Source organism: Pyrus communis, chromosome 8 (assembly GCF_963583255.1).
Source record: "Pyrus communis chromosome 8, drPyrComm1.1, whole genome shotgun sequence".
In the NCBI taxonomy this organism is placed as follows: domain Eukaryota; kingdom Viridiplantae; phylum Streptophyta; class Magnoliopsida; order Rosales; family Rosaceae; genus Pyrus; species Pyrus communis.
Window position 1 is genome coordinate 2,944,946 of NC_084810.1, and position 22,923 is coordinate 2,967,868.

The 22,923-nt window shown below is 35.7% G+C and overlaps 3 pseudogenes; all 3 read right to left on the reverse strand.

Moving 5' to 3' along the window:
* Positions 1–1,783: 1,783 nt before the first annotated feature.
* LOC137741866 (nuA3 HAT complex component NTO1-like) lies at positions 1,784–3,498 on the reverse strand (annotated as a pseudogene).
* A 5,980-nt stretch (positions 3,499–9,478) lies between these two features.
* Positions 9,479–10,455, reverse strand: LOC137741556 (succinate dehydrogenase [ubiquinone] iron-sulfur subunit 1, mitochondrial-like; annotated as a pseudogene).
* A 1,717-nt stretch (positions 10,456–12,172) lies between these two features.
* Positions 12,173–16,780, reverse strand: LOC137742490 (protein SRG1-like; annotated as a pseudogene).
* Between the last annotated feature and the right edge of the window lie 6,143 nt (positions 16,781–22,923).

The following is a 22,923-nucleotide window of genomic DNA, read 5'->3' on the forward strand; positions in this document are numbered from 1 at the left end:
GGACTTGCCAGCAAAAGCTAGACGCGCAAGCCCTTAACACGGCCCACGCTTCAACGCATGAGCTTGCTTTGTGCTTCGACAAAGGATAAACGCCACCCAAGTGGCCATGCTGTCCACTTGTCGGCCTTTAAAATAAGCCTAATGGCTCTTTTGCTTAATCCAATGGCACAAATTCAAATGGACTGTTGGTCAAGATTCATATTTGTTGTTGTTGTTTTTTTTTTTTTAATATATTTATAATTTCATTGAATTTAACGGTTGATATCCAATATGATCAAATCCAATAGTATAAAAAAAGATCTAACGGCCCAACTTTAAATCCAACAGCTAAATTAATTTAAAAAAATGTATTTATCTCAAAATTCACCCCAATTTAATGTTTTTTTTCAACATTTATAGGAATCTAAATATTTATAGGTTAAAATTGTTCATAAAATTAAATTAGGACAGTCTACATAATTTTTTTTTTTTTAAATTTACTTGAAAAAAATTTCGTCTAAACTTATTCTTTAATAATATCAAGCTAAAAAATTTAACCTAGAAGGGTTGGAGCAGAAAAACTATTTTTGGGTTAAAAATTTTAGGTTTTACTTTAAGGATTGGAGATGGTCTTATCCCTCAGTTATTTCTAGTGCTGAAATGTACATGATCAACACAGCAGTAGTCATTTCGATCACCTCCAGCAGCCCTAGGTGGCATGTTGTTCTCTAGAAGCAGCTTTTGGGTTTTTTAGGGTTCAGTTATCCCTAAATCTCAGGTCTCTAGTTGACTTTTTCATGTATATTCCCTTGAATTTGGTAATGTTGTTTTATTGGATTATTACCATCCACTAGGGCTGATTTTAGGGAAAGATTGCATGTAATCTTCCTGCTACTTAAAGTGTTTGCTGTAATCTCAAATTCATAATAGAAAATACACTCAAATCCAAATCTTCCACATGATATCAGAGCAGTGTCCTTCTTAGGCTTGTCATTGATGCCTTTTATTTCATCATTCTTCATTCTCAGCCATCAACATGGCTAAAGAAAATTCAGAAGCTGAGAGCACCATTGCCTCATCGTCTACCAATATCTCTGCGGTTGATATCAACCTTAATCAAAGGTTCAGTTTAGTGTTGTTCAACGAGTTCAATGTCTCCCTTGGTCCAGGGCAATAACATTAACCCTTGGAGGAAGAGCTAAGCTTAGCTTCATCAATAGAGTCATTCAAGCACTGGAGAACACCTCCCCATATTATGCATCATCGATGTGCAATGACCAGTTGGTCATGTCTTCGTTACTTAACTCCACAGAAAGGAAAATCGCCGAAATCTTCAGCTATTTTGAATCTTCACAGCAGCTATTAGACAGGGTGAGAGAAATGTATGACAACCAAAATAACTTAGCCATAGTTTTTTAGCTCAAAAGAGATATTGTTGCCCTTAAACAAGAAATTAAGTAAGTCTTTTGTTCAACATCTCAGTAACCTCACTACGACGTCGATGTGGAACGAGTTGGACGTTTATAGACTTCATACCACTGATATTATTACACTGTTGAAGAGGGCTGAGGAAGGCAAAATCTTCTAATTGTTAGTCGATCAGAGCTCGGAGTATGAAGATTTGTGGAGCCACATCTTGATGAACTTGGAACTTCCATATTTTTCCAGTGTATGTGCCACCATAAAAGGAGAAGAAGTTAAAAGGCTAGTCATGGCTCTTGACACCAAGTCTAGTGTGCGAGAAGCCCAAGCATATGCTTCAAATCACAAGTCACCTGAATCAAGGGTTTACAAGGGAAAATGATCAGACTTGAAATGTATCACTATCTTCGTATTGATCACCTTGGAATTGTCTATACCAAAGATCGATGCTGGATACTTCATCCAAAGTTACAACCTAAGTTCAACAAGGATGAAAAATGACCTTTCAAAGCAGCTCAAACCCACCATACAAAAGCAGTTATAGGGCCAATCTTGCAGCATCTTCCTCAACAAACCATGCATGTGAAGCTCCTAGTGGTGGTTTGTTAGCTTTTACATCAAATCCTATTGCACTGATAAATGATTTTGCTTCCTACCTTCAATGCAAAAATTGGAGGGGTCAAAGTGAAGAAACAGTGGGAACTAGAGCCAAGAACCACACAACTCTCCTTGGGAAGTTCGTTGGGTTTTTGGCAGAAGCATAAGGAATACCACACGAAGATGCTGCATGTATCTTAAATGCTTTTTCAATAGCTCGAAATACAAGTCTTGTGCATGATTGTTGGATATGGGTGCCATCGTTCACATGACAAACCAACCTACAAACTTTCATGATTTTTAAAAAAATGTCATCTCAAGTATTAGTTGTTAATGGTAGATGAGTTTCAGTCATGGGAAAAAGGAAAATTAAGCTGATATCCAACCAAAGTTTCAGTACAAGTAGATGTTCAAGTGATGAAATTTTGGGGGCAATAACTCCCTTATTCCTTCCATCCTTGTACTCAATACAAAGATCCTCATTCAACCCACAACTCACATGAAATGCCAAAGGGCATTTAAACTCAGGGCACTGGATAACACCCAACCCCTTCTCTCGAACTCTCACAAACATAGCACCTCTCCTTCCACTGCATTTTCGGAACCTTGGAGCAATCAATCCCCTCCCAACCTTCAGGATCATTGAAGAACACTTTTCAGTGTTATAGTGAATCCCATATTGATGAGATGAGGAATCTTACATATGCTTACAAGTAGTTGGGCTACTTCCTTGCCAATTAGTTTTATAGTGGAACCTCAACTTTCTTCATAGTATCAGAATAGCCACATGTGAAGCTCAACAGCCACACGTGAGGAATCTTACATATGCTTACAAGTAGTTGGGCTACTTCCTTGCCAATTAGTTTTATAGTGGAACCTCAACTTTCTTCATAGTATCAGAATAGCCACATGTGAAGCTCAACAGCCACACGTGCTTCACGTCACTTGAGTTATGTTGTCCATGTGTTAGGTTTGAAAAGTCGCCACACATGAGGGAACATGTTAAAAATGAATTCTACGTTGATGAGAGGAGTGACCTTGCATGAGCTTATAAATAATTGGGATATTCCTCATATTAGAACCTCAACTTTCTTCATTCAGGACATAAAGCCCGCACACAATGTGTGCTCACCGGCCGTCTCCAGTGGGCTTCATTACCCCACAATTGACAGGGCACAAGCAGCAAGAACAGGACTCAATGGATTGGGAATGCGCGGCAGAAGATGTGCATTTGGCGTAGAACCAATTGCTTTCCAAAATACCTTTTACGAGGAGATTTCCATAGCAGGAGGCATGAACCATCAGATCACACCCGTCACAGAACACAATTGGATCCAATGGATCTCTATATGTGCTCTGACAAATAGCACAAAAACCCTCATCATCTTCTTCATTGCATTCTCCATCCCCTACAATTTCTTGGCTCTTCTCGTCTTGGTCATGGGTAATCTCGATATTTTCATTGCAACAATTTTCAGATTTACCCTCCACTTTCTCCATTTTCTCGATCGCTTCTTCTTCCGACTCCAACCCAAAAGGCAGCTTGTACTCGACATTAAGGACCAATGTTGAAAGGGGCTCTTTGGGGAACAAATCGGGTTGAAACGCCCAAACCCTTTTCTTGGCAGGTAGGGAATAGGTTGAGATGGTAGCGGCGAAGGCAGCAAGGTCAGGGAAAACGAGTTGGTCCCTCGGCGCCTTTCGCTTTATCCTCAAAAGGCACAAGGGGGACAAAGGGCATCATTATACTGCTATTGCATGAGCCTGAATCTCATGAGAGAAGGTAGGCCATGGAATCTCTGATCCATTTGTTGGTCTAGTTTTTGGGCAAAGAAAAATGGGGGAAATGATTTGGTGGGAACATTGATTGAGAGTTTGAGAGACCTTTTGAGGTTTTGATTTGGGATTAGAGATTAGGGATTTGAATTAAAATATTAGACGAACGAACTAGATTTGTTGTGGGAACTTCAAAAGTTACGAGCCTTTGTTTTCATTTGAGTTTTAGCAGCCAATATTTGAATTTGGCGGGGGATTTAAATTTTTGGTTAGGGGAATTTTGGTTCCAAAAGTATTTGGGTGAGAGGTCCGGCTTTGTTGTTGGGCTTGGGCTTTGGGTTACAATTTGAGAGAAGCTTTCTCTCAAAATGTCTTGGAGCTTTTTTGTTTTTTTTGCTTTTTTTGTTTGTTTTTGTTTTGTGTACGACGATAAGCCGAAAATTGAAATCTTTCGATCTGAACTTTGTAGAAGTAAATGAGATCAATTGGCCAAAATTGTGTACTTGCTCCCTTTTTCCCCAATTCAATCTTCCTTTTGGATTGGACTATTGGTAATTTTGCTTGTCCGAGATAGAGGCAATCATATGCAAAATAAAAGAACGGAAATGGTGGACTGGACATAGGATTGAAAAGAAAAACAAAAATGAGTAGTGTATACTTATCACATTTTTTATATCACATTTACATCATCTCTTTAATAAAGGTACGACCTACCAATACATGTCCAACTTATTCACAGACCAGCACTAGAAAGTGCAAATCCAACTGTTCCATAGCTACTACGGACAAAAAGAAATTCCGACAAATATCAGCTCATATGAAAACAGAAAGACTTAAGTTTGTACTGCTTGTCTAAAGATTTTACATGACATTTGTATCTTGCTTCTGTGCTGGCACAGTCTGTCTCCAGAATCCTGCCAAGGCACTACCCAAGATTGAATGACAAACGCTGCAAAACAGCACATGGTCCTGCAGTTAGGGGTTTCCGAAGTGCTGACCGGCTAGAACAATTCCAAGCACCGACTTCTGAAACATAAAATAGCCGATAACAACACTCGCAGACAACTGATAACGCATGCAAATTGACAAGGATTCTTTCAATTATAATGTCTTTCCGTTGCGATGTGCCAATGCCATGCCACCGCGACGCAACAGCCGTGACGCCATACTCAGCTGGGGAAGTTGCAGCATGCACTATCCATGAGCAGCAGAAGCTTTCCCGCTATACAGGCGGTGTGCGTTGAATAATTAGAAGGGTTGGGGGTTGGGTTGATAAGAGGGAAGGTGAGATCAAGGGATCAGAGTGAAAAGGGAAGCTAAAACGAAAGAGTGGGGAGGAGGAGGGGGCTGGTTTGTAGCATGTGGGAGAATACAAATTCAAAAACAAAGAGAGTGGGGGAATTTAGTTAGATGTTTTGGGGTTTGGTGGTGGGATAATAGGATCATTAGTCATATTTGGCAGGATAGAAAGAGAGAAAATTGAAATGAGTCAAACGGTAGAAGAAAGGGAATAGAGAGTGTAGATTTTATAGCTAAGATATATCATTTATGGCTCACTTCCTAATTCGTAAATAGTTTTTGTTCGTAAGTTGGGGCATGACAAGTTTTCACTTTGCTTAAAGCGAAGTAAGCAGCCATTTCTTGGCAAGCAAAACCACAGCTGAAATAACCTTCCACCACCTGCTTAAAGAAAGTTGTCTTTATGTTATTAACACATTTTTCTTCTCTCAACCCATTTTTTCTTATTACAGAACCTCAACTAAGAGATTGGTGTTTGAGAGAAACTTAGTGTAAGTGGTAGTTGCTGGATTTCACAGTTTGGAACATAGTGAATCAAGTAAGTTTCTTTGTCTTGTTTGCTTTGCTTCCATCTTTCTTAAAATCTCTATGCTACATTGTTATTGAGATTTGATTCAGTTTTCAGTCCGTCTGAATCATAGTGTTTATGCCTTCTTTGTGAAGGAGTCTGGACCTCTCATCAGTTGGATAAAGTCATGTAACCACCATTTGAATAAAGCCTTATTGGCTTTACTGATGAGGAATTACAGAAGCTATTTGTATTGTTATTAATTCATTGGATTCTTGTGTCCATTGTATTGCAGCTCTTGAATCCATCCCCTTTGACTATGCATTCGAATAATTTCATTTAAGATAATGTTGCTTACTGAGCTTTGCAACTCACCCTTTTTCCCTTCCGTTTCAGCATTGGGTGAGAACTTGACACATGTTTTGGTGTATATTTGAAGAGCTGTACAAGATTTTTGTTCATTTTAGAAAACATTAGATGTTTTGTAGCTATTTTGACAACATTATGTACATTAGATGTTTTCTACCTTTATTCTGGATTTTCGAACCTTTGTAATTTCATTTTCAGGTTATTTGCAGGAAATGGTAATAAATTGTTTATTTCAGTTTGGGAGAACGGGAAGTATTACATTTTGCTCTTAAAAGTAAAATGAAGTGTCACTTGCTCGAATTTAGTTCGTTGCATGACATGTGTTGAGGTGAGAGTATTAGTGTAATCCATTAAAGCATATTCCTTGTGTGAGGTGATTTAGTTTGGGTCAAATCCGTTGCGTGACATGTGGTGAGGTGATAGTACTGGTGTAATCCATTAGGTACTGTTTGGTACGTGGGATCGGACAGAACGAAACACAGTGGGATGGGACGCACTCGTCTCACGTTTGGTGTGCCAATTTGCTTGGGATGCGATGTCCCGTGAAACGAATTTTAGTCAATTTTTTGTGCCACGCTCCCCCCCCTCGGAACGACTTGTTCAAGCACATGAAACACAAAATTATAACTTTTGGACAATAATACCCCTCCTTTTTTCATTAATTTCACTATCTACCCTCTCTCTCCCGTAGCCTCCTCTCTTTACCTTCCCTTTCGCTTATAGCCTCCTCCTCCTCCACCACAAATCTAGCAACCCAAGCTAACCCAAACCCAGTAAACCCATCCGAACCCAACCCCACCTCTCTCCTGATGCCTCTCTAGTCCCTGCTAGTCCCACGACTAGACCGTTGCCCTCCACCGCAAAAACCTCAAGACCACCCACTAGCAGGACGTGGTTGATGCAGAGGGATGGGACGGCGAGGATTAGGTGGAAGATGTGAGGGATGACGTTGAACTCGTCAATGGTGGCTCAGGTGAGGTCGAACTCGTCAGAGTGGATGGGTACTGAAGATCAACACCAGCCCAATTGGTGTTTGGATTCTAGAAAAGTCTAGCAAATACAAGTAGCAAGCTTGGAAGGTAGAAGCTTCTAGAAGACTTTGTCCAGCTGCAAATGAACTAGACCATTCTAGTTCAAATTTGCATGTTAAAGTCGGTGGGCATGCATAATAAGCTAGATAATTCTAGCAAGTTGTAATATTATATGGCTATTAGCCGGTGGCATGCATGATTAGTAGCTAGAATGATCTAGCAATGTCCAAAGTCGGCAAACATGCCCTATAAATATGGGTGTGGTGCTATGTAACCAACCAAGCAAGCTTGTAAGCAAGCAAGCAAGTGAGAGTGAGAAGAAAGAATAGTCTTGTAAGAGTGTGAGTGCTCTAGAGTTTGTCTCTAGAAAGTGAGTGAGTGTCATAGCTTCTCAAGAGTGTCTTTGATAGTTTGTGTTGTAATATTTTGTTTGTGTAATACAAGTAATTTGTTTACTTGTATTGTCTCTCCAACACTTGTGCTAGAGTTGTGTACTCTAAGTTTTTCACCCCAACAGGTACGATTGTCACTTAATCCTTCGTTCCATTCTGACCTGAGCGTACACCAAACGTAGCATGAAACATCTGTTCCATCCCGTTCCGTCCTATTCCATCCCATCTACATACCAAACAGTACCGTAGAGCATATTACTTTGTGGTGTAAATGATTTGGTCATAGAGTTTAAAACCTTCAATTGGATAGAGACGTGGAATTACTGATGGTAAGTGCTATAAACTGATGGACTATGTAAGGATTTCATGTCCCTTTAAAATTTGGGATGTTTAAGCAATAAATTAATTGTGATGCACTCACTGTTAAAGTGTTCAACTACGAGTTTGTCAAATAAAATAAGCATCATATCCAAGAAAAGAAAAAGAAAATATAACTATAGTTTGTCGAATTTTTTTTTGAGAGACCGCATTTTTTAACTATTAGTGTATCATTTAATGTGGTAAGTGATGTGTACATGTTATGCCTATTAATTAACTAGTAAATATACCCACGCGCTACTGCAGCATCAAAAATTATATTTAAGATTATGCAAATTCATTCACTTTATAATCAAGCAATGTTTGAGTCAAGAATTGAGGATTACAAATGCTTAAAAAAAAAAAAATTGAATGAAAATTTAACTTGACAAAGAGACCTCCATGATCTAGTTCAATTCATCATTCAAGACTTGGTCAAATTGTGATTCACTCAATCTATCCCTAAACAAAAGAAAACCAAACCAAGTTCAGCAAGAATTATGCATGATTTTTGTGAAACTATATAATGAATGATACTACATTGTTAAACAAACATGGACTGGAACTGATTTTAAAATTCATTTGAAAGGAAAATGGTAAATACAATTCGCTTGAGATGCTAACTTTTCAAGATATGACACTAACAAAAATTGCATATATGGATGAAACACATATTAACGCTTACACTTAATCATAGATAACTATAACAAAATTTTATTTTACTTTGCACAATGTTGCAGGAAATTGCCTAAATAGGCAATGAACAATAGCACAGGGAGCGTGCACTTGTGGATCCATAATTATATGTCAGAATGATTGATGTAGAGTATCAAGGATATTAATATACAGTACTACACCTCAAGAAAATTTTCTGGCTTTTTTTTTTTAAGTACAAATAAAGACACGCAATACTTCATTGATGACGATGGAGGGCATAATCAAAATGAATTTTATAAATCTTTATGTGTGACATTACGCTCTTGATTAATACTACACCTGAAAATTGTTTTATGATTCGGTTTACTGCTCTTTGAAGTACAATAAGTGTAGCAACAATTCCCTAAAAAGAGTGTATATGTTAAAGAATTGATTGAAATAATTATAACAGAAGTAAGTTAAAGATTAGATAATGGAAAATTGGATGCAAAAAATATATCAGCGGCGAAGTAAATGTAAGTGGTGCGAGGCTATCCTGATTATGCCCTGATCATCTTAAACCGACACAGGAGGATTTGGAGGTGATGGAGTAGTATCTAAAAGGGTTCATCAGTATGAGTATAGGATTACTAGGTATTTCATCTTTGCTTACATTGCAGCTCTAGGAGGCTCTATATTTGGCTGTGATCTTGGTGTTTCAGGTCATTTTTCTTCCAGGTTTATCATTCAAACTTTGAAAGAAATTAGATTTATTTTCCCAGGCACCCCTTCCTCTTGCAAGCATAGGGGGCATAGGCTGACGTTCTGAATTCAATGACTACTATGTGATATGAAAATCTAGGAATAAAAAGTTTGGAAGCCAAGATGCAATAGGTATGTTGACAATATCCAAAGGTTGTTAGAGTTGTTACCAAAATTAGTTAGTTAAATAGCTTAGGCTGCAAGTTAGTCATGATGGCTATATAAACTGTATTCTCATAGTTGTAAAAATTAATTCAGTATCAATTTAATCAATTACTTTCTCTCTCTCTCTCTCTTATTCTCTTTCTGCATTTCTGTGCTTCTCTACACTACTGTTAATATGGTATCAGAGCCACCAAGGCTCACGCTATGGATCTTGGTGGTCGATTCCTCTTCTATCTTTCTTCACTACTTTCTTTCGTCTCCGCGTATTTCCTTATTCGTAATACAAGAGCTCTTTCTTCCTTTCTTTCTATGTAAACTTCTGAGATTTCGCATAGGTTTTCTTTGATTTCATCTGGGTTTCACTGCAAATTTTGCTTCCCATCCAACTCCGCCGCCGGGGTCTTCCGCTTTGGTCTTCCGCTTCAGTCACGGCTCGATGCTCTTGTACTAGTTATAGAAATTCGTCATATCCACCACCAGGTCCTTGATCACAAACATGTGCGGCAGCGGCGTGATCATCGAGGTGCCTACCTCCGACGGCGCTATCTTCGTCAGGCAGGCCAGGGCGTTGCAGCCATCGATGTTCATGGCGCAGGAGCCGCATATCCCTTCCCAGCAAGATCGCCGGAAGGTGAGAGTGGGGTCCATCTCGTTCTTGATCTTGATGAGGGCGTCGAGTACCATGGGCCCGCACTCCTTGAGGTCGATCTCGTACTCCTTGAGCTCCGGCTTCCCAAAATCTCAACTTCCTCTCTTCTTACTTTCCCATCAGATCTACATTTTCTCGGGAAACAAACACCTCGAGCCGACGCCGCCTCCTCTGTCAACAATGTCGAGGTTCATCGAACTCCTCTCGCCTCTGCTTCTTGCTTTTCTCCTAGTCCAATTCAGCACTGCCGTCTCTTCTTCCTCTCCGCCAGAGCCCTCCCCGACTCCATCACCGCAACCCGGCGCCGATGCACCTTCACCGCCATCTCCATCCCCGATTTCCCTCCCTTCATCTCCGTCGAAAGCTCCGGCTTCTTCGGGTTGTCCGGGTTTCCACCTGCTGGGCCTGGGCCTCCGACTCCATAGCCCGGACGCAGACGTAACGAAACGACGTCGCCATCGATCCCGACGACGCTGCAGAAGCTATGACCCTCCGTATCAACCCCGTCGCCATTTTTGCGTCTCCGGGCTTCAACAACTGCGATCAGAGAGGGAGAGAAAAGGATAAGGAAGTGTCTGCAAGTGATTCGGAGTAAGGACAGTGTGTTATGGGTTTCAAGGTTCAAGTTCTCAGGTTTTGTCTTAGATTACTAATTTTCTTTCCAGCATATCAACTGTTTGTGATAACATCTCAATGAGAATTTTCTTGGGAATTTTGGTAGTGTCAAGGCCGATAGCCGTATACTTCAGATTTGTTCAGATTTGTGCACTCGAAAAAGGCCGATTGCCAAGAGTGTGTTGAATGCATTTTGTTTCCTCCATAAGGCCGATAGCCGGAGTGAAAAGTTCTGTCTCAGATATTGTGTGTTATTCCTTAAAGGCCGATAGCCGGAGTAACGTTCTTGAAAAATTTTGTTTGTTGTTATTGTGTGCAACTCCATTAAGGCTGATTGCCGGAATGCAGTTCTTGTTCCCTTTCTTCATTGAAGGTCGATTGCCGAAGAAGGTTGTGTTTCTTGATTTCTGTGATTGTAAGAAGTTGATTGCTGGATAGTCTGCTTCAATCTCAAACTGGGCAATCCTAGTTGAGATTGAGGGGGGATGTTGACAATATCCAAAGGTTGTTAGAGTTGTTACCAAAATTAGTTAGTTAAATAGCTTAGGCTGCAAGTTAGTCATGATGGCTATATAAACTGTATTCTCATAGTTGTAAAAATTAATTCAGTATCAATGTAATCAATTACTTTCTCTCTCTCTCTCTTATTCTCTTTCTGCATTTCTGTGCTTCTCTACACTACTGTTAATAAGGTAAACTAAAATTGACAGCCGCAAAAGGATGGAAACGGAAACCACTTGCTAGCATCCAACTAAACTTGACACTTCTACATGCACCCACAAAATTTCATCATTCAAATGATATTGCTTTAAACCAAAGTATGGAAAAAAGAGTGAAAACTTGATTTTGATTATATGGTTAACAATCCAAGGGTTAAATTAGCACAAATTCATATACTATGAAGCTAAAATACCCGTTGACCACAAAAAAATTCATGCAAAGTTTGATCCTTTAAGCATGAATATTAAAAACCAAAACCCAAACTTAAAAGCCAATAATTAAATTAACAAATTAATTTTTTTTTTTAAAAACCCCCAAATGTCACCTGCTCCGGGATTCTGAAATCAGACTCTTGAAATTGGAGCACTCGTACTTCAATTCGTCTTCGGTGCTCCAAAGCCATTTTTGGGTTTTTTTTTTTTTGGAGAGAAAGAGAGTTGAATGAGAGAAGGATTTCATAGAGAGAGAGAGAGTTGAATGAGTGATGCAGGTTGTGCTTCCTGGAAGCAATTAGAGTTTATGCATCCTTTTCTCTTTCCACGATGACCGACAAGTGCATAACCTTTTCCGTAGTTGGGTTCAAAAAACGAAGAACAGACCAAAAGAAAGGCTCCACCGATGATGGGCACCTGGATAGCAAGGGCAAATCCGGCACATCACTGTGGAAAAAATAAGCAGCAAAACGGCAAAGCAAAGAAAAACCAGGGGCATCTCTGTCCGGACACTGGTGATGAACAATGCTCGGGGGGAAAACCGAGTTTTAACATATATGATTTATCTTATTAGATATTGGTTATATGCATAACTTGTCACATAAGATGATACACTAATATGATACAAAAATATAATTTCCCTAGCATTACTCCAGATTTGTCTCATGATAACAACCAGAGAATGGTGTCCAAACTTATTATTAGATGATAATTTATGACAATTAAGATATCATTTGGGCAATATTAATTTTACAACATACACCTTTTTATTCTCTTCAGAAATTTACATAAACCTTTTTATTCTCCTCAGAGATATCTCTCTACTGCTTAACATCATTACTTAATCCTCAATTCGTGAAGAAAAGACTTCCCATGAAGCTTACGATCAAAAAATGCTTTGAAATATTCTTCAACACTCAGCCTTTTAAATGCTGCAGGTGTTTGCTCAGTGATCAAACTAGAGGCCGGGCCGATTTCACCATCAACTCTGGGGTTGTAAAATGTGGCGATTGAGAGCCTTTCTTTTTCAGAGTTCACAGTTGCACGATGTTCAATGCTACGATACGTCCCATTTGTTATAACCTGCCATGCATATATTTAAACTGTAAAAGTAAAAGGTAATTGCTGCAATAGGTATAATTATTAAGGATCAAAAGTTTGAAATAATTGTTCAACACATCTCTCACAAAATATAGGACGCACTCACGCAGTAAAAAGGTTATTGAAGATTAAGCTATGTGTGAAAGATTTACATGCTTAATAATATAGTCAGTAAACATGGCATGGATAACACTACATTCTTTTTTTTTTTTTGGTAACAAATTGTTTAGAGCGAGGGGAGGCAACCCGTTGCTGGTCCAAGGTATACCACATGCCTATTTGAGGACTTACAGAGAGGGGCCTTAGCCTTTTTTTTTTGTTTTTACAAATCGCTCACCGAGAGGGATTGCTAGCAGCGAGACTCGAATTTAAGCCTTGGTCTAGCAAAAAGAACAATCCTTACCAACTCAACTAACTCTTGTTCGCAACACTACACTCTTTATATACACTTACCAGAGTGAAAATTGGTACCGAGTAATGTTGGAGTAAAATTCCTTTTTACCAAATGATTTTCTACGTTACGGTGTAGATTAATTTTGAATTTGAACTATATGTAGTTAAAAAAGAATTGATCACCTGATGGTCAATGGTATGAAAATGACAGTTGGATAACATTTTCATCTACGTATCGAGCAAGATAATATTCAAAAGGTTAAAAGTTATCAGTGAAAATCATTACCTCTAGAACGTCTCCAATATTCACAATAAAGGCATCTGGTAGTGGCTTCACAGGAACCCAAATCCCATCTTTCTTTACTTGGAGGCCATCCATTTCATTGACTTGTAGGAGGATGGTGAGAGCTCCACCATCAGAGTGAGGGGTCAGACCGAGGACTTTCCCCGGCTGAGGACACGGAGGGTAATAGTTCACCCTCACCGCTTGCAATGCACCTTCGAATATGTTGGTCGCTTCATTGGTTTCCATCTGCAAAGCTTTTTCCATTTGTGATAGGATAGTCATGGCTAGGTTTTTCAGTTCCAATGAGTAAGTTTCTAAAGTCTCTCTGCATTATAAAAATATAGGTGAATTATTTGTACATATATCTTACAATGATAAATTGTGCCTAAAATATGTTACAATATATGCAAAATAATTTACGTACAAAATAAAGCAATAGTGTTTGATTCAAAATTAATTTACTTATTAATTGTACATAAAAATAATTTACCTATAGTTTAAATAAAAATAAAAATTAATTATTTAACAATACATATTATAGTTTTTTTTTTTGTCAAAAAATAGATTTTTAAGAAATCACCGATGAGACTTGAACCCAAACAGTTATATGTAAGGGTCCAATTCCTTTTCACCATTGTGGTAAAGGGCCAATTGCGTATTACTATTGCTCAATATATTTAATAATACATTTAAATAATTTACCTATAAAAATAAGTTATTTGCTCATCATCAATTTGTAAATAGGTAAACTAATTGGTAGAATATTTTTGTACGTATTTGTAGCACTACTATTTATGTGCAAATAATTTATAGCTAAACTACCTATTAATAAAACTTTTTTTGTCAACCATAAGATGATGAAAAAACTATTTAGTCTTCTATTACACAAAAAAAAAAAAAATTGATGGGCAATAATGTAATTTCACAGGTCCAAATTTTGGTCCTTTTTATGAGGTAAATTGTTTCAAATCTTTTGAATCTATACACATAGGTACGCTGCATAATTCCTAAAATAGAAAATTAGATTTTAATCCTTAAATAAGATGAAATTTAAAAAAAAAATGTCTTATAGAAGATTAAAAATTGATTTTAGTCCCTAGACTCTATTTAATGCCATCATATGTATTAAATGTCTCTCTTTTTTCTTTATAATTTTATGGTGTTCATAAATTAAATTGTATGAAATTATTATAAATTTTAATTCTCATTATGGTAAGTATCTTTTATAAGAAAATATTTTCGTAGAGATTTTCCGATACACTTATGTTTTTCCATATTTTTTTTCTGCACCACTAATTCATTACAATATATTTAGGAACTAACATTTCGTTACACTAAGTTAGTATAATATGTTTAGGTACGGTCATGGTAGACTAGTTTATTATAATATATTTAGGTACTGACATTTCCGTACACTAGTTTACTATCATATATTTAGGTACGGAATTTTTTGGTACACTTATGTTTTTGCATATTTTCTTATGTGCCACATATTTAGGTACAGATATTTCGGTACACTAATTTAGTAAAATATATTATGATACGGACGTTTAGATATACTAATTAGAGGAAGTAAAATAAAATTAATGAATTAAAATATGTATAATAATAAATTTTAATTTTAATGTAATATCTATTAAATAGTAAACAAAAATATAATAAGAATTTGAATTTGAATTAAGTACACATTAGAGGACTAAAATCGATATCCAATCTAACACAAGGTTTTTATTGAATTTTAATCTTATTCAAGGTTTTTATCAATAATATTATTAGACACATAAAAATGATTTCATTTGTAACACGTATTAATAGAAGTAAGTATGTTACACTCGCTTATATCAATACTCTAACTAGAGATTGTAAGTAATAATTTTTTTTTTTTTTTCCCTTTACTAAATAACATTACTCTTCGATAAATTCGTGCATTCACATTCATATTGCACAAAATCATAGACAAACATATTTATTTGGAATCATGAGAGGACCTGAAAGGAGAAGGGAGTTTTGGGAGTAAGCGAGGCTTCCTCAGTTGGACAGGAAGGGTGGTCAAGAAGAAAGTGTCAGCCCAATCGAGTTTTTGGTCTTCAGAAACTACAAAGGATTGTCCAAAACCTTCAATGTCTCCTGGCTGTTGCGAAAAAATTTTCTTCTCTTCCATGGGTAGGTTGAAGAACTCTTGAGTTTCTGTCTTCATTTTCTCCACCAAGGAAGAGCTCACACCATGGTTTACCAGCTGTAAAAATATATAGAGTGAATATTATGGCCAAAAAACCTACGAAATAGCAAATTCTAAAATTTAGTATGCAGGCAAGGTGAAAAAAACATAGGTTAGGCCTAGAAAGTAGCCAAGTTAACCAAGGAAAAGAAGAACAAAAAACTAAAATATATTTTGGAGCAACCTATTAACGAAATTTTTTTGCAGCAACCTAATTTATAGCTTAATGCCTAGGCTTCCACATCATGGTATCTGTTTGCACCATACTTCACCCGAGCAGGGGTCTCACATGTAAAGTCCAACAGCCATATGTACTTCACATTATCCAAGTTGTGTTGTCCATGTGTTAGGCTTGAAAACTCACCACACGTGAGTAAGGGTGTTGACAGTATGAATCCCCAATTGGAGAGAAAAGATTTTACATGTTTTTATATTAGTTGAGCTACACTTCATATTACCACTTGATTTTGTTATGAAACCTCAATATTTTTCAGATCAGCCCATTCGATTGATACCTAAAATGGTTTTATCCGTAAAAACGGTCCTTAAATAACCAAACGGTCGAAGCCATGAATTTCCAAATGGGTGGGCTGGCTATTTTTAAGTTTGACTCACTTGTTGCTAACATGAATTTCAATCAACGACAAATCAAGGGAAAGTTTGATATAGAAGTGGACTACTAATTAAGCTTAACTTGAGGTGAAATATATATATAATTACATGATTACATAGTTATGTACTGCTTTTCATATCGCCAACGAAGACTAGATGATACTAGACTAAATGATCATCGACAAATTCCTCGAACTCGTGGGCAAAAAACAATCAGAACTATTTGATGAAAGATTTAGGTGGAAAAGGCTAGGTTATTTAATTACCTGAAAGAAACCTCACTCTTGGCAAGCAAAATGGAGCCTGGCTAGTTCAGCTTCAGAAATGGTTGATTCTTGTGAAAGCAATTTTTGCATGTCAATGGATGGTATTTGATGAGCATGATGATCAGAACTGATTATCTCTTGATGATGAGGCTGTATGTATCTGGGTGGGATTGTGAGTATTGGCTTCTTTAATAATTCTTGAACACTAGGAACAAGAAGAGAACCACCGTACAAGCTCTTCCCGGCAAATGCCTTTTGTTCCATACTTAGCTTTTGTGTACGCTGTAAGTAATGGGTGTTTTAGATAGGCTCTGGTAATGGTATATGTACTAACGGTGTAGAATACTATGTGTGGGTGTGTGTGTGTGTGTGTGTGTGTGTGTGTATGTATGTATATTTTGTTCCTCTCTCTTGTTCTTGCCGTTGGTGCTACGATATGGACCTGTCACCAACCTACCTTTGAATCTCGATCTGATTAGAATAGTCTCTCTCTCTCTCTCTCTCTCTTCAGAAAGGACACGTGGTTCCTTAATGGTCGTGTATTATTCTTATCTATTTGTATAAACAAGATATCAATTAAGTTCAATTACATAAATGATGAGTTAGAGCATCTACAACAGACTTGCTAAATGAGCTTCTAGCTAAAGTTTAGAATGGATTTGAAAATGTTCATTTCTAATCACACTTTCTATCCACTTCTTGGGATAAAGATTTTTCTATGAGCACTAAATCTAAGGAGTGAGAAAGGAGAACCTAGCATTAATCATTAATATTTAATAATATTTTAAATAAAAACTCTCTGCATATTAGTCCACAATTATAACTTCCTAACTTAGAATCACTTAGTACACGGTCTAGTGATATTTCTCTTTACTTGTAAGTGAGAGGTTTTAGGTTCAATTCTTGCCAAAAACGAGTTTGAACCACATTATTGATAGCCTATAATGAGGTTAAACCTACAATTTTCTCCTTAGTATAGATAATATCGTTTGTTCAAAAAAAAAATTCCTAAATTAGAGAATATAATTGGAGAAGAAATTTTTTAGGGATCTCTTAAAATAATTTACAAGTCTTTTTAGCTGCAATCTAACTAAAAAATATTTTGTTATATTTGGAAAAGAATCCTCACCGAATCCTTTTCCTGAGGGTCTTAGGGATCTCGTGATCGGGACCGTGCATTGTACATCTTGCAGTGAAAAATCATTTTAAAATTTAAAATTAAATATAAATAATACCTAATAAAAACTGACCACATGATGCACGGTCCCGATCACGAGATTATGAGAATCCCTAGAATCCCAAGGAAAAGGATCCGGCGTTATATTTGACTTCATAAGATAAAACATATCACTAGAGATGACACGTATCAATGTCTAGAAAAAATTAAAAAAGGATGAACTGTGCGTAGTTGCTTTATTCGTACTTTACAATACAGGCCCTTTAAGAGAAGGGATTTTCAATTTTTCTAAAAATTGGAGATTAGTTGTAGAACCCACTCTATATCGAATTTCAATGATCCGAACCATCTATTTTGTAAGTCTAGATTCATAGATCATTCTTGCAAAAATTCAATTCAATCTGAAACCCTTTGCCTATTTAATTATCACAAAGGAGTTTCAATGTTTCTTAGAGAATAAAATGTTCATCAATTTCTTTGAAATTAATTAGATGCCTCAAATATTTCCGATTTGACTAATATTTTGTAAGGATGATCTATGAAATGCACCTTTGAAAAATGACAAAACGTTAAAGTTCAATATGATGTGGTCCCCACAACTACTTTCTATTTTTTAAGGAAAAAAAATTGGAGATTCCTTTCCTTAAAAACCTATATTTACAATATAACTAAGATCTTGTAGAGGATAAAATAACATTAGTTTGCAACTCTTTTTTCCCAACTCACTGTAAAGATCTTGTAGAGGATAGAATCATTGAAGCATTATTAATCTTCTACGCATATAAAGGGAGAATGCAAAGGATAAAGTTTTCATAATATTTAAATTACTCTTCTTCTATTTGGATATCAAAAAAAAAAAAAATCCACGTAGTAGGACCATAGATGGTTACGTTCATTATTTTTTAAAATATATTTTAATAAAAAAATAATATTTAAAATAAGTAAACTTAATGAATAATAAAAAAAGTCACACAATAAAAAGATAATTTCTAAACTCATAATTATGATACAAGCAATATGTCTAATATATAAGGAAAAGTCTTGTTCAAATCTAATATCGGAGGCCCATTAGGTCGCCCCATGGCGATTTCTATTGTCAATTAAGGGGACTTTTCTGAGTTCATCGTCATCTTTGTAGAAAAGTCTAGTGGGTATTGAATGCCCACATAGAAACTGCAGACATTGGGTGGATTTTCAATGCCCGTGCAGTTAATCTTGACTTGGGAGATAAAGGAAGTTATATTGTCAAAGATGTATGCTTGGAGTTGCTCTATAAATAGAGCACTCCGTATGCTTTGAATTGTGAGCAGAAAAAGAAGAGAGGAAGAGAAGAGGAGAGAATACATAGAGTTATCTTTGTACTCCTGTTATTCCAAATTATAATAAAAGCATCACTGCTGCCCGAGGACGTACTCCAGTCACACTGACTGTAGAGGAACCTCGTAAATTTTGTGTCTTATTTTATTTATTCCATTATACACACATCGTCGATTTTACAACAATCTTCAAATTATAGTTGTGTGGATAAGAATTCTAGAGAGGTTGACTACGCAATATCACGGCGACGGTCTATATTTCTTGTTTAAATTAAAGAAATTTAGCTTGGCTTCAGAAGCAATACTGCTCATGAACTGTGACAGGTTTGTCCAGCATGCATTGACATTGAAATGGCTTGGATCAATAATGTAATGCTGAATTAAGATGTCATGCAACTATAAACTTATTTCGTGTAAGTTGATCTTCTTCTACTAATCAGTATTGGCTCCTTTTCTTTTTGTTATGTTTTAGTATCAAAACACCCAAGAGACATACATGGGGGGCTCTTTGCACTCGAGTTACATGAGCAATTTTGCTGGACCTGAATGAAAAAAGTTGAAGTTTCATCATAAAATAAATTGACAATAAAGGGTTAGGTAAACTTCCGATGGGAAACACTTCATCACACTTTTCTCATGTGTAATGAATTTTCAAATCTAACACGTGAATCAAGCTGCTTTGATACTCTAATTGAAATTCCAGCATAAATCAATTAGCAATATGACAAATTAACTAACTTCTTATCAGCCTTTACAAGATTAGTGAACTTCCGATATTCAACATTTATTTACATCCTCATACTGAATGCAACGAGTCCTCCTTTTGTATGTCTTAGCTAGGCAAACGAATAACATCCCACATCCACATCCTTTTTGACCTCCGTAGAAACCCTAACAACTGTCACAAATTGTGATGAAAAAGTTAAAGCATATGGTCAATAGTTTATTGCAGCAAGGCCATATGATTCAGACTTAGAGAAGGAAGAGAACCAACTTGAATAAGCGTAAGCATTGCATGGAAAATATACAATATGCATAGAATATTTACAGCTCTTTCTTTTGACTGCTTAATGCTTACTACCATATGCAGGACCTGAAAGCTACAAATCAATTATACATATGCCAATGTGCGATACATGAAAACGAAAGAGATCCCTCGTTTTCTAATTTTCGGGTCTTCCTTTTATCTAACCTATGTAGAAATTCATGTACAACATATATTACTAAATTTAACGACTGAATGTGCGGTCAACAATCCACAAATATCTAGCAAGTGGAATATCAAAGCAACTTACACTAGTAAAAAAAAAAACTCTTGCGTGACGAAACACACATTGTCCCCCAAAGTCACTTTGCACAACGAAACTCTAAACTTCATCGCTCAAAGTCTTGCGTGACAAAAAACACATTGTCACGCAAAGTCAAAGTGACTTTGCTCGACGAAACAACATCGTTGCGCAAAGTCTTACATGACAGAATTTTGCGCAACGAAAAACACATCGTCGCGTGCGCGACAAAAATTTAAACTTCATCGCACAAAGTCTTTACAAAAATAAATAAGATTAAAAAAATTATTTTTTTAAATCTTTGCGCGGCATAATTCAAATATTTCGTCGCCTAAACCAATTTATTTTCGTTTTTTATTTTGTACGTATAACGCTTAAGAAATTGAACGGTATATATATTTATTAAGTAACTTTAAATTTATTATTGTAGTTCGGATCAGATTTTTGTTAGAAAAAATATATTTTAAATTGACAATCGAATTAGTTCATTATATTCATACAAGGTCAAGGAGTGTAACTGTAAAAAAGCATCAAAATCCGAGTTGAAATAATAGTTAAATCGTGATTTTTCCGTTTATAACCGTCGAAAAGTTTTGTCTCATTCATTGACCTCTGAATGTTTATTTTTTTCGATTTTTGGCGTATATGATCTTGAAGTATATACAAACAAGTTTGATGGTTGGATCGTTGAAACTAGTTTTGTAGAATGCATATCCCATCAAAACAATAGATTCACTAACACTTAAGAGTTTATTTATACTTTCATTAAGTATAACATAAGATTTTGTGGTATCCACTAATATAAATATTTTAAATTGAAGATCGAATTCAGTCATTATATTCAAATAGGGTCAAGCAGTATAGCTGTAAAAAAATCATCAAAATTGGAGTTAAAATAACCGTTAAATCGTAATTTTTCTTTTATAATCGTCGAAAACTTTTGTCCCGTAACTTGATCTCTGAATGTTTTTTTTTTTTTTTTTTTTTTTATTTTTTTTTTGCAATTTTTGACGTATGCGATCTCGAAGTATATACAAACAAGTTTGACGGTTGGATCGTTGAAACTAGTTTCGTAGAATGCGTATCCCATCAAAACAATAGATTCATTAGCACTTAGAATTTATTTATACTTTCATTATGTATAACATAAGATTTTGTGGTATCCACTAGTGTAAATATTTTAAATTAAAGATCGAATTCATTTATTGTATTCATATAGGGGTAAGGAGTGTGGCTGTAAAAAATCATCAAAATTGGAGTTAAAATAACCATTAAATCATGATTTTTTGTTTATAACCGTCAAAACTTTTGTCCTGTTACCGTTAAATTGTGATTTTTCATTTATAACCATCGAAAAGTTTTGTTCCGTTACTTGACCTCTGAATGTTTGTTTTTTGCGATTTTTGGCATATGCGATCTCGAAGTATATACAAACAAGTTTGACAGTTGGATCGTTGAAACTAGCTTCGTAGAATGCATATCCCATCAAAACAATAGATTCACTAGCACTTAAGAGTTTATTTATACTTTCATTATGTATAACATAAGATTTTGTGGTATCCATTAGTGTTAATATTTTAAATTGAAGATCAAATTCATTCATTGTATTCATATAGGGTCAAGGAGTGTAGCTGTAAAAAATCATCAAAATCGGAGTTAAAATAACCGTTAAATTGTGATTTTTCGTTTATAACCATCGAAAACTTTTGTCCCGTTACTTGATCTCTGAATGTTTGTTTTTTGCGATTTTTTGCATATACAATCTCGAAGTATATACAAACAAGTTTGACGGTTGGATCATTGAAACTAGTTTTGTAGAATGTGTATCCCATCAAAACAATAGATTCACTAACACTTAGAGTTTATTTATACTTTCATTTTATATAACATAAGATTTTATGGTATCCACTAGTGTAAATATTTTAAATTAAAGATCGAATTCATTCATTGTATTCATATAGGATCAAAGAGTGTAGTTGTAAAAAAAACATCAAAATCGGAGTTAAAATAACTGTTAAATCGTGATTTTTCATTTATAATCGTCGAAAAGTTTTGTCCAGTTACTTGATCTCTGAATGTTTGTTTTTTGCGATTTTTGGCGTATGCGATCTCGAAGTATATACAAATAAGTTTGACGGTTGGATCATTGAAACTAGTTTTGTAGAACGCGTATCCCATCATAACAATAGATTCATTAACACTTAAAGTTTATTTATACTTTCATTATGTATAACATAAGATTTTGTGGTATTTACTAATGTAAATATTTTAAATTAAAAATCGAATTCGTTCATTGCATTCATATAGGGTCAAGGATGTAGTTGTAAAAAAATCATCAAAATCAAAGTTAAAATAACCGTTAAATCGTAATTTTTCGTTTATAACCGTTGAAAACTTTTGTCCCGTTACTTGATCTTTGAATGTTTTTTTTTTTTGCAATTTTTGGCGTATGCAATAACAAAGTATATACAAACAAGTTTGACGGTTGGATCGTTGAAACTAGTTTCGTAGAATGCGTATCCTATCAAAATAATAAATCCACTAACACTTAGAGTTTATTTATACTTTCATTAAGTATAACATAAGATTTTGTGGTATGCATTAATGTAAATATTTTTAATTGAAGATCGAATTCATTCATTGTATTCATATAGGGTCAAGGAGTGTAGTTGTAAAAAGTCATCAAAATTAGAGTTAAAATGAAGGAAACTAATGAAAAGGGCTTGAAAAGTTTTAGTTTTAATAAAAAAAACCATGTTATAAGTTTTGTTTAATGATT